Source organism: Mixophyes fleayi, chromosome 1, assembly GCF_038048845.1.
Source record: "Mixophyes fleayi isolate aMixFle1 chromosome 1, aMixFle1.hap1, whole genome shotgun sequence".
In the NCBI taxonomy this organism is placed as follows: domain Eukaryota; kingdom Metazoa; phylum Chordata; class Amphibia; order Anura; family Limnodynastidae; genus Mixophyes; species Mixophyes fleayi.
The window spans coordinates 329,649,749-329,666,823 of record NC_134402.1 but is presented as its reverse complement, the minus strand read 5'-3'; positions in this window follow the sequence as shown (position 1 = coordinate 329,666,823).

Sequence of the window (17,075 nt, the reverse complement as noted above, 5' to 3'; positions counted from 1 at the left end):
AAAGAGGGAAATGTGGAAAGATATGTAGCATTTTCCTTGCTGCTGCACATTTGAATAATTCAGTGTGGCCTGGTCTCCAGGGCACCATTGTCTTCAGTAAAGGCAAATCAGCAGCCAGGACAGCCTGTTAAGAGGACTCCAGCCTGCTGCCTTTTTTCTGTAAATCAGGATTAATGAGGAGGTAGAGGAAACCCAAAGCCCAATGCAGCAAATGTTGGCAGCTAACTCGTCTCAGTAGCCTGGCTCTGAAGTGGCTTCTGCCTTGATATCCTCAGGCATTCTGCTGTACAAGCCATCAACTTGTTGCTAACTAGCTATCACCTGGTTTTCACTAAAGACGCTATTCCTTTCCTGTATTTTTTACTGTTGTTCAGCATAATGAATTGATGTTTCTTATTCTTTTCTTTAAATCTTACTGTAATATTGTGAAATCATTTTAAACATTTTTTTTATTTAATACACAGAATAGACAGAATATGCATTATTACAAGAACTACACTGCAGCGGTAAAAAACATGCAATGCAATATACATCATTTTCTATATTTTATGACAGCAAACAAACTTGGATTTAATGCAGGAAATTTATAACACCAGACCTAATAAAATGTTAATTAGATATGGTAAATTCAGATAATATTTAAAAACATTTTAAAGCAGAAGTGCCTTTAAGACTTTAAAAAAATATGTTTTTTCTTAACAACTCATCACATTTTTTCTTATAACATTGTGCTTCAATTAAACGCTAAAGATTTTGATGCTTGATTTACTATGATTTTGATTTTGATTTTTTACCACATTTGATGCACAAAATGAAACTAGATTCATGAAGGATTACTTTTTACACAGGATTATAACCTTTATTTTTATTTATCTTAAAACAATGGCCATATTTCCAAAGCACTATACAGGGTAACATACAGACTTTGCAAAGGGAATCATTCACGGCAAGATGACACCAGTGCAAATCTACATGTTTTAGAGTTTTGCATGTACATTTGCATAATGGGTAGTCTTTGGTAATGCTCAGGTGGGTAATACATTTTCACATTTGCTCTGATTGTTTTGTTCACCTTTCCCACCTTTTGGTCTAGCTCAGGCAAAACACTCCACATACGGACATCCCCTGTATTGTATAAAAAGTTTCCTTATTTGTCGCAAAGTGCTCTTTATTTGACCTTCTTTCGGATAAATACATAGCTAATAAATAAATAACTCATAATTGTAAAGCGATATCAGGACTATTTTTGTTTGAAATGTCATAAATGTACTTTGAGATATCAAATACATTGGTATATTGCACCTCATTGTAGGCACATCTTGTGCTGGTAAATGTACATTTAAAGTGGTATTACAATCAAAGCATATATGCTATGAAAAATTTTAACTTTGCTTTTCTAGGTATTTGTAAAATCTTGTGCACATATAGGACCTCATTTAGAGTCGGACACAAAGTCCGTTTAAGAAGTGTAGTAGTGGGAGTGTGCCGCAGCTTGGTAGGGTATTACGAGGGGCAAGCAACCCCAGTTGCGTCCCACTCTTAATACCCTATTGAGCTGCAAAAAGTTCCTGCAGCTAGCTAACGATTGCGCCACCTAATTCCTGCCGCACAGCTTTAGCCCTGTTTTGACGTGTGTTGGGTCTGCGCCTCACTGAGACTAGGATGTATTTACATGGTCCCGCCTTCACAATTCCGCGTTCCTCCCATTCTCTCGTAGTGAGTCGCTGTCGCAAATGTTAATTGCGTCCAAGATGCAGGCGGATTTTATGCTTTTTGCACATGCGTGGTAGTGTTTTTTGGCTAGATGCGCCTAAAACAGAATTTGCGTCCGACTCAAAATGAATTCCATAATGTACACTATGCGTGGTTGTGACTAAATAGTTATGTATCAGGTATGTTTTTCCCCCCACTGCCCCACTGACCTCTCCTGCCCATTATCTACAGCCAAAATGGTAACTTCCCATTACAGCAGGTAAAAACATACTTTTGGTGCAACACCATAGGTTTTCACATCAAACCTCATGCAAAGATCCAATTGTAATTTTCTCCCGTGCCTGTTTCAGCTAAAACCATGCACTTTGCAAGATTTTATTTGTAAAAATGATGGTTGTGAAGTTAAAGCTATAAATTCTTGAACGGCTAAAAATAGAGGACTTTTGTAATGGTAAAAATCTATGCCTTAACACAGGGAGAACAGCGTGCAAAGGAGAAAACATGTCATTCTCACCAGTTTGCACTGAAACTGCATGTGGTTTGATCTAGTTGGGATGGCAATTTCAAATCAATCAGTTTTAAAACACATAATTGTATGTTTGATTTGGCCTTCAGTAAATCTCTTTTTTTCCAAACAATGCGTAAAATTGTCAAATAATGTGCGATTTAGCAAAATCACACTTTAGTAAATGTACCAACAGACACACAAACACAAACTGGTATAAAAAAGAGAACAGTTGAAACAGTAATTTGAATAGGATGAAGGATAATTTCTCTAGGTAGGAAGATGGGATAAACATTATTAAATCTGGGTCAGTTACCTGCACAATTGGTCCCACTGATGTATAATGAAAAGGCAAAATAGAGGAAGAATCTGAGAGCCTCGGCCCAATTGAGAAAGGAGTGAATCTATCAGAAAAAAAGTATGCCTGTTCTGAAAACCCAATTCCTTAACCCTTGTGGAATGATAAAAAGTAAACGTGAATAAATTCAGTGTGTGAATCAAACTGGTAACCTGAATCTCTTCTCTCTCCTTTCTTCTTCACTGTCTTTACAATACAGCATACTCAAAAAGTATGAGGGACTTCAGAGGCACACTACTGAGCTGCACAGGTAGCTGCACATTATCCTCATTTTATTAAGCTTTGCTAAATGTTATACACTGCAAACCAACCTTCTAGCCACTGGCAATGGAAATAATGAATGGAGCGAAAACACTTGTAAAAGTGAAAAACAATCAAGAATGTGTCAATCAAATAACACTTGAATAATTGATTGCAGTGTATATTAAAATCTTTAAAAAGTGAGTTATTTATGTATTTATTAGCATTTGCATATATAATGTCAGCATATTCTGCAGTGCTTTACAAATGTGAACAAACAGCAATAAGACAAGTCTGGGTGTAAACAGACAAAGAAGTAGGAGAACACTGCTCAGAAGTTTACAATCTATAGGAAATAGAGGGGGGGCAGCACGGTGGCTTAGTGGTTAGAACTTCTACCTCACAGCACTGGCGTCATGAGTTCAATTCCCAACCATGGACTTATCTGTGGGGAGTTTGTATGTTCTCCCCGTGTTTGCGTGGTTTTCCTCCAGTTGCTCCAGTTTCCTCCCACACTCCAGAAATATACTAGATCCCTAAGACCAATACAGTTGTTAATGACAAAATATTGCTTTCCAATATATTGCATGCCCCTCTTTTGTCTAGTTTTCATTCTAGTAAATACTATCATTCAGCATCCTATTAACATGAGAGCATCTTCTGAAAATGTATACAATAAATAAAAGCACTGTTCACTCAGCACTGATAACATTCACATCACGAAGAGGAAATATCTAAATGGAGTCTGTAATACGGTGATTGCCAGAATCCTCAGTGTTCTAAGCATTGGACAACTTTAGTGAATCACGAGGCAGCTGGCACGTATGTAAATACTGTTCTGGAATGATATTTATACATATAGGGAATGTTATCTCATAGAGATTGCTATATCCATGGGTCGTAATGGTGCCCCCTTAACATGCAGCTCTGACATGATCAAATGATCAAATACATTTTAATTTATGTTTATGGGATTAATAAGTGATTTTACATTTCAAATCTATCCAAATTGTAGCAACAGTGTCAACAGGTTTCTGCATATCTGCTATAAAAAATGTTGTGATGAGGTGAATACAGGACACTGCTGTATTTACTTTTAATTTAGTGAAAAACTAAAAGAGATAAATAAAAGGCTTAACGTAAATTATTTCTAATAGCGCTTTCCTTTTTCTTCTTCTTTTTCTCTTTTCTCTCCGATGAATGTTTGCAGGAATATGCTGTCATCCAATTAAAAACTTATAACCAATTTTCTAAGAAGGCAAAGTGGTTCTGATATCGAAGGAAAAGAAGGAGATCACAGTTCAAACACTGAAAAAAATAGCAAAATATTGTATTAAAGTGTTTTGTTTTGACCAAGAAATTTATAATAAACTGTGTAATATAACACACTTCTTCCTGGCACGCAAAATCTTACAATCAGGATGATATAATGTATTACAATCCAAAATGTAGAAGGTGTTACAGTTTTGTTTTACAAATTATGCTGCCATTGTTAAGCATTGATATTTCATGTACAGTATACAGAGTATTTTGCAAGTAGGGATATGCTTTTAGGGACAAATATTTTAATATATCTTGAACCAACAACTAGGTAAAAATGTACTAGTCATCCCTGTATATCATTAGTGTACATTACTATTACATTGCTATTACTATTCAATAAATATATCCACTGTATATGCACGCTCATACATTTTATAAACTGTATAATAGGCAATACAAAGCCTTGCAACATTGACAAAATCCGTATCCCCAACTAAATGTAGACAAGAAGGTCTCTGAGTGATTACATTGCTTTATGCTTCCGTCACATCCCATTGACATAAAATGGGTTGACTTCTGCATGGCTAATTCTATATTCCAGCGCATATTAATTGATACACTATCATAATACAGCGTATAATGCCACAATACTTCACTGTTGAATAATATAAGACTATGAAATGATTGATTATTTCTAATTATGTTACAAGATGTATCAAGATTCCAATTCAAAGTCTGCATTATGCACATTTATGAACACAAGGCGCACAAGGCAGCCTATATCTAATTTCCTTTCAAACTCTATTCATGTATGCCGTGAAGCTGTGGCATTAGCAGAGTGATATACATTTTCAAGCAAGCTGCCCTGTATTTTAATGAAATGGTTTATGTTTTTGATTGTTACCTTTTGACGTATGTCTGCAAGTCCTGCACAAGCTGTAACCATTTGGTTCATATATTTACAAGCAGCCAGCACCATTTTTTGTCAGTGAGTCATCTCTCTTTGACATGAGTTCCATCAGCATTGCATTAGTGGCTCTAATCTATGCCGTCTGCATAATAAGTACAAAGCATTATGTGTAGTCTTGAAGCATCCGAGGCAGCCTCTGCATATGATCTCTCTATACTTGTAACACAGCTTGTTCTCTGTTCTTTTTAATTACTGCTAGGACAATATTTCTCTGTAATGTAGACTCTGATTGCCTTCCCCTTACAATTGTCAATGGATTATGTAATTTGCATATACTTCATACATAGCACATTTTTTTGAAAGGTGTATAAGTAAAACGTTTCATGAAAGATGTCACTGCTGAGATATGTTGTAACTCTGAAACCTTAATATATTGACAAACCTGAGGAAGACAGTTCATTTCTTTAATATTTGTTGCTGTTACATATTTTCAATGGGTGTTAGACTATGTACAAACAATTTTGAGGTAATCTGATAATAATATTCTTCATAGATAGCAATGCAGAAGTACAGTTAGTTTTTTATTGTGAGAGATGGCACCAGAAAATAGGGATGCTGCAGCTTTTCAGGGATAGCGTTTCCTACTGACAATGGGCATGCTGGAAAGAGTAAAAACATAATTTCAAACTACAGTCAATTTTATGACCGCCCCCTTCATTTATTTAAACTTAACTGTTTTCTCTCAAAAGACTGCTTGGTTAAGCCTCAGTATGGGGTAAATAACTGCTCAGAGTGGAGGACTGTCTTTATTATATGTGTCAGTATCTACATATGACGTACTTGCCGACTTGTGAGATCTCACAGGTGATTTCTTTGGGCGTGGCCAAGTGGAACACATAATTTGGCTTCCCTCCCCAACTGACACAAACATTATAGCCTATCACAGCAGGGAATGGGGCTGCCATGACACGTGAGACGTGTTGCTAAGCCCCGCCCCTCCACTTAACTAACTGATCCGTGAGGTTGCCCTGCTATGCCAGGAGTCCAGGAGTACTCCCATAAATTCGGATGTCTCCCAGACATTCTGGGAGAATAGGCAACTATGACATATGAATGTTTTCTTTTTACATTGTTAGAGTTGTGACTAGAAATACACTTTCCCTTTAAAGGTGTAAACCGCCACAGAGTAGAAGTATATACCAAAACCTGATCTCTGTCACTTTCAAGTAGAGATGCTCACTGACCCACGTGTTTTGGTTTTGGTTTTGGATCTGGATTACCTTCGGGTTTTGGTTTTGGTTTTGCCAAAACTGCCCATGTGTTTTTTGTTTTATTTAGCCATTTTTAAAAAAAATTCATTTTTGGGCTAAAATCACGTAATTTAGGTATTATTTTGTAACTACATGATTATTAACCTCTCTAACACTAAATTCCAGTGATTTCCATTAAATTTTTACCATCTCACTGGTCACAATATGCTTTTCATACACTTTCAGCCAAATACTGCAGCAATCTGGATGGATGGTAAGTGACAGAGCAATGACTCAAACACACGGCAGTTCCTAGCACATCTTGGACACATTGGCACACAGCAGTGGCAGAAAAGAAAAGTGGTGCAAGATGGAATTCCCACAAAATTATAATCTAGTTATGTACCTTTCATGTAAAGTGCTGATTACAAACACAACAAAACAGGTGTGGGAGAATGTGACCTCTAAGAGGCTGACTACTAGACACAAAGACATTGCATGGATGGCTATCCAGGGATGTCTGCCTCTCAGGACATTCATGCACTCCCGGAACATTTGCCAATATGTCCAGTGTCCCTTCTGCATCACCAGAAGGGAAACATCACAGAGTATTTTTGGGGACTGCCCTACTGCACAGGCACTGTTGGATGCCTTGGAATATGAACATAAGGACAGTGTGCTCAGAACTTACGTATCATACCATTCAGTATTTTGTGGATTATTTCCTGGGACCCATATCATTGGGGCAATCCAGGAGGCCTGGAGCCTAACGAAGTGCTTTAAGGATGCTATTTGGTTTACCAGGAATCGCCTCATCTTGAAAAGGGAGAAGATGACCATCCAGGACTGTTGCAGGCTGATCCACAGTCTACTAAGAGACTATAACACAATTGACAGTCCTGAGTAAGAGGAAGATGATTAATTTTCTGTCTCCCTCTTCTTCTTCTCCCCTTTGTGTATGTTTATTTAATGTAACACTGCAAATTCTACAGACAAGCCTGCTTTTCTTCCTCTTCATCATTGACTCTTAACAATGGAGCACTCGTATTTGGGTGTATATTAGACCCTACACTTATTATGCAAATTAAGAAAAAAAGCCTGCAAAGACTTGTAGATTAATAAAAATGACCAAAGCAGCTCTTCTATAAGGGTGTATATATTAGACCCTACACTTATTAGTGCAAATACAGAAAAATACAGTTTAATCACTGCTAGGCCCTCCTTAAACAAGCTAACAATGAGCTTGTTAGAGTAGTGGCAGAAACACACATCAGTACCAGGCAAGATTAATGGTGTAAGATGGAATTGTCCTTGGGCCCTCCTAACCACCCATATTTTGGATCTTACAAAGGACATACAGACTTTAACAACGCAAGCACTTCAGCGACAAGGGCTGCCACTTTTGTGGCTGAAGTGCTTGGTTTGTTTTGGCCCCCACTAAACCAGCTATCAATGCTATAAAGGCATGTTAGACCAACAGTGCTGTGAATTGAATTTTACACTGTCAAGATGTTGTCGTCATCATCTTCAGCATTATCCTCACCCTCATCAGTGTGTACATCATCATCACAGACTATTAATTCATCTCCGCTGGAATCTGCCATTAGAGAAGTATCAGTTCTTGGATGTATTTGCCGGTATAGGCCTTCCTCGTGGAAGATGTAGTTCATCACTGACAAGGTTCCCGGCTATGCTGAAAACTCTTTCTGAGTACACACTGGAGGGTGGGCAGCTTAGGTATTGCAAAGCAAGTTTGTACATGGGTGTCCAAATGGCTTGTTTTTCCTCCCAGTATGGAAAGGGACTGTCTGACATTTGGATTTCAATTAACTCTTGAAAATAATCCTCCACCGTCCTTTGCAGAAAAGGGTGTATATGAGACCCAAAACAATTTGTAGTGAAAATTCAGAAAAATAGAGTGCTCCTCTTGTGCCTGGTCTGTTTAACCCTCCCTTAGGATGTAAGCTCGCTTGAGCAGGGCCCTCTTCCCTCCTGTCTCCTTACCCGTTCTTCTGCTCCATGTCTATTGCATCTGCCTGGAGTTTCTGAAGTATTGGTACTTTTGTTTATTGTTCTGTACTGTTATACCTTGTATAGTCTACTGTTTGTACTATGTGCGGCGCTGCGGAAACCTTGTGGCGCCTAACAAATAAATGATAATAATAATAATAATAATAATAATAATATATTAGGATTTCAGCACTCAGAAAATACAACTTTTTTATAAGTGGGTATATGAGACCCCAAACACTTTGTAGTGCAAATTCAGAAAAATACCCACCCTCCTATTTCTACTCTATTACTTTGCCTGCTCTAGATCACCGTGGATGCGGGTATTTATTGATTCCAAAACTCATGAGATCCGAGATCCGATGATGTCACAATGAGGTTTTGCCTCGTTTTGGAATCCGAATAGGCGCAGGAGTACCGAGTCCACACGGCTCGGTACTCGGAACCCCAAAGTTCAGGTGGGTTTGGTTTCAAGGAAACCGAGCCCGCCAATCTCTACTTTCAAGTACATGCAAAAAATTTGCAGAAAAGGTTTTGCATTGCCAGTTATACAAGGAAAAACTGTATAATCGAGTTAATTCTACCGCGTGAATCTTATTTAAATTTCTGATCCGGCAAAATGAAATCTTGATTTTGTTTGTGAGCTTAAAATGAGGTGCACTAGTGTGCCTATCTTCATCAGGTTAGGAACAAACCTGATCTGCTCATAAGATTTTGCAATCCCACAGAAGCTATTATTTTGATGCCTTTTTTCGTGTTAAGGCTGCATAGATTCAGGCTAATTTGTGCAAAAACAAGTTCATAATGTCACAAAATGTTAATTTTGGTGTGTACCTGCGTTTTTGCATTTTTGCTTTGATATTAGAGACAGTGAAAGAGTTAGCATAATAATGTTGTCAAAATGTGTGCATCCCACCTACAAGCGCCCCTGCACTACATAAACATTATGAGAAGACGAGTGAATCTCCTGTTGGTTTGGGTGACATAACGATCTATGACACTGAGCCAATCTTTCTGATATTATTGTTATTATTATTATTATCGTAGATTTTTAAGGTGCTACAGTGCTCTGCAGCACCAATCAGTAGGGAATACAAAGGCATGTATAAAACAGGACATACTTAAAACAAGAACAGACAAGGCAGAGAAAATAATTGGAGACATGAAAACAAAGGGTATGAAGGACCCTGCTCATTAGAGAGCTTACATTCTAAAGGAAAGAGGGCACAGCTGAAACAAGAGGAGTGAGTGTGTCTCAGAGTGGAGATTAATATAGTTGTGAGAGTGCATTAGTGTGAATAGTGTTATCGAGGATAGTGTTATTAGGATAATCCTAATGGAAGAAAGGTGCTATATAAATAAGGAAGGTTTATTATTATAATATATAGTGTAGCACCATCATGCAGTGTCGGACTGGGGCACGAAGGGCCCACCGGTGGACTGCAACGAAAGGGGCCCACCAGAGTAGGTGTGGCCAGCCATCAGAGAGGCGAGACCAGACACTAGCGGGGGAGTGGTCAGCCTACGAAGGACAGCTAACACTATAGTGTAGTATTTAAAGAATGAATTGTGTATATAAAGAGTACACAATTGGATCCTTGAATGTTGAGGGCCCAACTTGGAAAAAATAATGGGTACATTTAGAAAATTCCAACCAGCCCCGATGTTAAATCAATAGGACCCACAATTAATACTTAGCCCTTCCTCCAGCCGCAACATTAAAGTAATAGTATTCCCATTTAATAAACCTATTTCCCTTCCTCCAGGCAGCCCCTGCAATAAATAATTTGCATTTACGCATAATAAATATACCTATTTCCCGCAACCATCACTGCCATTAAATAATTCATATTCACATTTAATAAATAGACCTCATGCTCTTCAAACTCAGCCCCACATTCAATTAATAGCCCTCAAACCACCCCATCTTAAATTAATAGTCCCCACTATAAAATTAAATTACCCCACCTTCACCCTACAAACAAAATAGCAACCATTATTAAGCCACCACCTACCACACACATTACATTGCTACAAACCCGCTGTGCCATTACACATACATTACTGTGCTCCTTAATCACCATGCTATGCCTCCTTATGATCACACATGCTGCTTTTACCCCACCCCATTCTCCTGGCCCCCTTTTATCACCCTGTGCCAAGCTGCTTTTGCTCCCACGTTCGCCTGGCACCCCTTCATCACCCTGTGCCATGCTGCTTTTGCTCCCACTTTCTCCTGGCACCCCTTCATCACCCTGTGCCATGCTGTTTTGGGCCCCCTTCACCTTGTGCCATGCTGCTTTGGCCCCCCTTCACCCTGTGCCACGCTGCTTTGGCACACCCTTCACATTCTGCCATGCTGCTTTGGCCTCCATTCACACTCTGCCATGCTGCTTTTGCACCCATTCACACTCTGCCATGCTGTCTGTGCTCCCCTTCACACTCTGCCATGCTGTCTGTGCTCCCCCTTCACACTCCGCCATGCTGTCTGTGCTCCCCCTTCTCTCTGCCATGCTCCCCTTTGCTTCCGTTCCTTCACTTACCTTTTCTATCAGCTTCTGGCTTTTTTCTTCTCTTCTTCTGTCTTCTGTCTTCTTGCCGACTCCTCTCTGCGGCACTCCTCACTGAACGTGCGAACGGAGCAGAGAGGAGTTGGGGACCGCCATGGTCACTTGAGTATTTTTTTTTTTAAGTTTCCCGCTGCCCCCACCAAAAAAGAGGGAGCGATCAGGGTCGGGGCCTACCGGGGGAAAGCCCGCCCCCCCGGCGGGACAGTCTGACCCTGCTATCATGTCCAGTATGCCATAATGTCCCTATACCATTATACAGTACAGACCTCAAGCCAGTGTTCTAGACAGGTGATTACTTTAAGTGCAAACTTGAGGCATTCTTCTGAATTCAGCTAGTCCTTGTCTGTAATTTGATTTTTCATGTTCTTAAGCTCTTGATAAAGTGACTGGTTGCCATTTACAGACCTCTTATGCAGCTGACTGGACCCTGCAAGATAAGTCGGCCATGTACATTTTTACATGGATGATAATATGGTAAACAAAACTGTTTGCATTGTTTGAAGAGTTACAGCTGGCAGTAATATTTGTAAAACTGCAGTTAGTAAAAATGACTCAGGTTTTTGTTTATTGATACAACTCATCTACTGTCATGGCCAAAATTTTTGTGAATGACACAAGTATTGGTTTTCACAAAGTTTGCTGCTTCAGTGTTTTTAGTAGAGATGTTCACTGACCCCCATGTTTTGGTTTGGGTTTTGTATCTGGATTAACTTTGTGTTTTGGTTTTGGTTCTGGTTTTGGATCTCTATATTTTCTAAAATCCCTATTTTTTTTGGGTTAAAATCACATAACTTGGCTCTTTTTTGTTCCTACATTATTATTGACTATAATACCATTAATTTCCAGTCATTTTCACTCAATTTTTGTCAACTGACAAGAACACTGCTAACCCTCCTGTTTTTGTATGAGCAATGGCACTGGAGACTAGAGCGTGACAAGAACACTGCTACCCCTGTTTCTGTTTGAGTAATGGCACTGAGCAATGGCACTGGAGACTGGAGAGTGACAAGAACACTGCTACCCCTGTTTCTGTTTGAGTAATGGCACTGAGCAATAGCACTGAAGAATGGAAAGTGACAAGAACACTGCTACCCCTGTCTCTGTGTGAGCAGTGGCGCTGGATCTCCTGGGGAAAGAGCTACTTCTGGAATCCAAAACCCACGAGATCCGACAACGCAATAATGACGTTTAGCCTCGATTCAGTTCAGGTGGGTTAGTTTTCAGAAAACCGAGCCCGAGCATGTCTAGTTTTTAGACCTTTTTGTCAAATGTTGCTATGGTTAACTGAAGTAAAATTTCAAACATTTCATAAGTGTCAAAGGCTTTTATTGGCAATTACAGTAAGTTTATGCAATGAGTCAATATTTGCAGCGTTTTGAACCTTATTTTTTTTTAAGACCTCTGCAATTCACCCTGGCATGCTGTCAATCAACGTCTGGGCCACATACTGACTGGTGGCCTCCCTTTGTTGTCTAATCAATGCTTGGAGTTTGTCAGAATTTGTGGATTTTTGCTTGTCCACCTGCGTCTTGAGGATTGACCACAAGTTATCAACAGGATTAAGGTCTGGGGAGGTTTTTGGCCATGGACCCAAAATTTCAATGTTTTGAACACTGAGCCACTTAGTTATCACTTTTGCTTTATGGCAAGGTGCTCCATTATGCTGGAAAAGGCATTGCTCGTTGCCAAACTGTTCTTGGATGATTGGGAGAAGTTTCTCTTGGAGGATGTTTTGGTACCATTTTTTATTCATGGCTGTGTTCTTAGAGAAAATAGTGAGTGAGCCCACTCTCTTGGCTGAGAAGCAACCCCAATCATGAATGGTCTCAGGATGCTTTACTGTTGACATGACACAGGACTGATGGTAGCGTTCACCTTTCCTTCTACAGATAAGCATTTTTCCAGCTGTCCCAAACAATCTTAAAGGAGGTTCAGCAGAGAAAATGACTTTACCCCAGTCCTCATCAGTCCAATCCCTGTACCTTTTGCAGAATATCAGTCTGTTCCTGATGTTTTTCCTGCAGAGAAGTGGCTTCCTTGCTGGACTTCTTGACACCAGTCCATCCTCCAAAAGTATTTGGCTCCCTGTGCGTACAGATGCACTCACACTTGCCTGCTGCCATTCCTGAGCAAGCTCTACACTGCTGGTGCCCCAATCCACAGCTGAATCAACTTTAGGATATGGTCCTGATGCTTGCTGGACGTTCCTGGGTGCCCTAAAGCCTTCTTCACAACTATTGAGCCTCTGTCCTTGAGGTTCTTGATGATCCGATAAATGATTGATTTAGGTGCAATCTTACTAACAGCAATTTCCTTGCCTGTGAAGCCCTTTTGTGCAAAGCAATGATGATTGCAAGTGTTTACTTGCAGCTAACCATGGTTAACAGAGGAAGAACAATGATTTCAAGCATCACCCTCCTTCAAATCTGTTATTCTAACTCAATCAGCATGAAATAGTGTACTCCAACCTTGTCCTCATCAACATTCTCACCGGTGTTAGTGAGACAATCACTGACCTGATGTCAGCTGGTCCTTTAGTGGCAGGGCTGTAATTCAGTGAAAATGTTGTTTTTGGGATAACGTTTATTGTCAAGGCAAAGAGGAACTTTGAAAATAATTGCAATTGCAATAATTGCAATCAGAGCCGTAACTTAGAATTCTAGTGCCCTGGGCGAGAAAGACAAATGCCGCCCCCCTAGCCCTCAATTTTAACCAAATTAACCTAAAATATTCCTAAATTGCGCCCCCCTTCAGCGTTGCGCCCTGGGCGGTCGCCCCTGTCGCACAGCCCTAGTTACGGCCCTGATTGCAATTCATCTAATCACACTTCATGACATTCTGGAGTATATGCAAAGTATCTGCAAATTCCCATCATAAAGACTAAAGCAGCAGACTTTGTGAAAAATAATATTTGTGTCATTCTCAAACGTTTTGGCCATGACTGTATACAAAGCCTGCACAACACATGTATTTTGCGATTTGTTATTGCTGGGTTCCGATGTCCAAATAATTTTTTAGCTAATTGACATTTTTATATATGTGTAAGTAATGCTAGGAGTCAGTAGTAATTCTATTCTGTCAAATTTGAATAAAATGTCCTGTAAAAATGAATGAGCAGGGGTTGAGCTGAGACATGTATACAGTATGATGATCTCAATCAGTGACGGAACTACCTGCTGCACCAATGGAGATAATGAGCCCCGCTGCATGATAGATACAGAGGGTCGGGGACCCCGGTTCCTCGAGTACAGAACACACCCGAACACCAGAACACACCCGAGTGCTCTGTACTTTCTCCATTTTTCGGAATTGAAAACGAGGCAAAAGTCATCGTTACGTTGTCGGATCTCGGATCTTGTGAGTTTTGAAATCTATAAATACTGCCCTCCACAGCAATCTAGAGCCATTTGAAAGAGAGACACAGAAGGGGTAGCACACTGTGTAGAGCAGTTGGTCAGCCAAATAGATAGAACTGAAAGAGGAGGGGGTAGCAGTGTTCAACAAAGTCTACAGTGACATTCAGGAGAACTCCATTGGTAATTCTAATTGCAGAAAAATACAAATATTAGTGCTGGCAGGGTTGGTGTAATTCTGCGGTCAAATTCTACTGTGTTATATAAGTAACACACAAAGAGGAGAGCTCCATTGGTTATTCTCATTGCAGAAAAATACAAATACTAGTGCTGGCAGGGTTAGTGTAATTCTACAGTCAAATTCTACTGTGTTATATAGGTAACACACAAAGAGGAGAGCTCCATTGGTAATTCTCATTGCAGAAAAATACAAATACTAATGCTGGCAGGCTTTTCTTCTGACTTTGCAGTCAAATTGTACGTTGTTATATAGGTTACACATAAAAGGGCCTGAGTCATTTAGGAAAGTAAGGCAAAAAAAATAGTAGAAGTTCTCCAGGACAAACCATGTTACAATGCAAGGGGTGCAAATTAGTTTATTGTTTTGCACATTTTGCCTTTATCCATTCATGCTTAAATGGTAGTATAGCATAGAGTGCAAAGAAAAATTATGTAACCCCTTTGGAATTACCTTTATTTTTGCATGTTTTGGTCATAAAATGTGACCTGATCTTCATCTAAATCACAAGAATAGACAAACACAGTGGGCCTGAGCAATTAAGGCACGTATACTGAGCACTTTGTGTATTTATTTAAAAAAAAAGTAAATCGGCTCTGCATACTCCCAAAGTCAACAAGGAATGGATCTAAAGATACGTGTGGTGTTGACTACATGTGTAGGTTTACTCTGCTGTACTAGACCAGACATTGCAGGATATGTACAATACCTATGTGCAATCTAAAATCTTCAAATCACGGACAGAAAAAAATATATTAGGCAATTAATGTTACATGACAACAATATAGTAATTTATGATTATACATGGAGTTTTTCTTCTTTTAAAAATTTCCCTTGAAAAACAATTTATTAGGCTGTCCTTAATGTGTACTGTACATAACAGACATTTTTAGAGTTGCTCCTTTTTGCAGACACTTGTTAAAGCATGCATACGATACTGACAAAACTAGGACTCAGGAATAGGAAATAGGGCAGAAAAACAAGTAACTTTGTGATGCCCAGAGCTTGTTTTGTACATGGTTGTGTGCGCTCAAGCTTGGCACGCCCTTACTGTAAATTGACTTCAGCCAAATGCCCTTTCCCAGCCTTAAATCATAGGCTGTGGGGTAAGTGTCCCTTGCATACAAAGTTGGACACAGGGCTGTGCTTTCTGGCATATAGGCCAGTTGGGGGCATACGCAGACTGATTTTGTGTATGATGCGCTCAAAGTCGGCAGATACATCCCTTAATGACTCAGTGTATTTAAACTAATAACACACAAATTACAGTACTTTGCCTGTTAAATAATTTTTTTCAACATTCAAAATATAGGTTAGAAAATATATATGAACCCCTAGGCATCCTCTGAAAAAAGCTAATTAACTGAGGGTTAACTGAGACAGGAATGAAGATGTTGGTTAGCGTTGCACTTCTAGTTTACTATTGTAATTTTGCTCATGAAATAGAACTAGTCACACTGTGCATGCATACAACTTGTGCCAGTATTTTAAACTGCAAGTATTTTACACTTGAAGCTCCTTGAGGTTGGAGTGACACAAAAGAGGCATTCGTGTGCTCAAGTTAAGCATTCCAATTTCAGATGCTTTTTATTTTGGGTTACAGATATTTCTGAAATCTGTTACTTACCAAGAGTATATTTGAAATTTTGTGCATACACAAAATGGGTGCAGTTTTTGAGTTAATGACGATTTAACTTTGTTCCAGATTAATTTCTGCACTGTATTTAAGTTGCATCTTAACATTCCTGTAACTCAAAATACAGAAGTGGAAACAAATGTATTTGGGCACATAATTGCTTATACACAAACGGGCATCTTGTATGTTCAACTCCATGATGAGTAATGCCACACACTGTACATCTTGAGCACTTCTGGAACAATCGTTTGAATGCGAATATGTCTGTGCAAGATATAAGCAAGCTGCTCATCTGTAAGGCCAGATTCTGCACCTAAATGAGCAACTGGCAAATTTGAACACCCTCCCTCTAGCCCTGTACTGACCAGTTTGGATTTGGATTTCCTTGTAGTCTCATAGCCTAGCTTGTACTATTATTTTGCACTGGTTAAGGATTTCGAGGGAATGCTGTCCATTTTTGTTATTACATAGGGAAGTGGGAAGTATTATGCCTAAATAAAAATATAGGACCACCAGCTCTGAGCAGTTCTTTTATGGAATGCAAATGTTCATGCACATGGGTATAATTACTGAGTTAGCTGCTGTAGCATCTGCTCTAGGACCCACATTGTGAGAGGGGCCTTCAGCTGCTGAACACTGTGTAGCTGACACTCATATTAGTCTAGACTCTGATCTTCATGGTTGTGTCTGAGATGAGTATGGAGCTTAGTCATGCAAAGTGGGCTCAGCGGAAAAAAAGGGGGAGACTGTCTTATAAATGTAAGTGAGGGGAAGGCCCTAGACACCTTGGGAGCCCTAATAAAAAATTAGCTATGTGGCCCCAAAAGTTCTAGCAATGCCCCACTCATGCGCCCCTCTGCACATAAAGGAATGCCCCTCAATAAACACAATATATTACATTACAATAATCCCCCACAGCAGAAAATACATTTCTTCTCACTTCTTAAAGTCACCTAGTGGTAACACTTCCATTCATTGGAATATATTCTCCACCATTCTATATTTTGCATTATAACAAGTGATGAAAGT